Genomic DNA, 462 nt, shown 5'->3' with positions numbered 1-462 from the left:
GCTTTAACTGGATGTCTTCTGGTAAACTTATCTTCAAATTCAGAGCCATCTTGATTTTTTGTTATAAATGATTTAGTGTTCTTTTCTCTTAAATCTATGGCCGTATTTGCCAGAACGCGAGTGATTTTAGTATGGCGATATCTGCTTTTTCAGGCAAAGTTACAATTGTATTTCTACGTTTTTGTCTTTTTTAGGAAATATTTAGCCATATTTTCTTCTTGTGTGATTTGACTGAGAATTCACAAAAGACATTTGATTTTTTTATCTATCAAAGTTTCATGAGGACCAATGAATTATGTAGTTTAGTCATTCTTAAAAGAGACGTGATTTTCTTTAGTAGTTCCGTCCCTGATTTCGAGGAGTAACCAATCTATATTCTTACAGGCATACATATGTTATATGTATGGTAGACACACAACTTTTTAGTCAAGTTCACACTTTTGTTCCTCGATAATAGAAGTT

Source organism: Penaeus monodon, chromosome 22 (assembly GCF_015228065.2).
Source record: "Penaeus monodon isolate SGIC_2016 chromosome 22, NSTDA_Pmon_1, whole genome shotgun sequence".
Lineage (NCBI taxonomy): Eukaryota > Metazoa > Arthropoda > Malacostraca > Decapoda > Penaeidae > Penaeus > Penaeus monodon.
Note: the sequence above shows the minus strand (reverse complement) of the source record.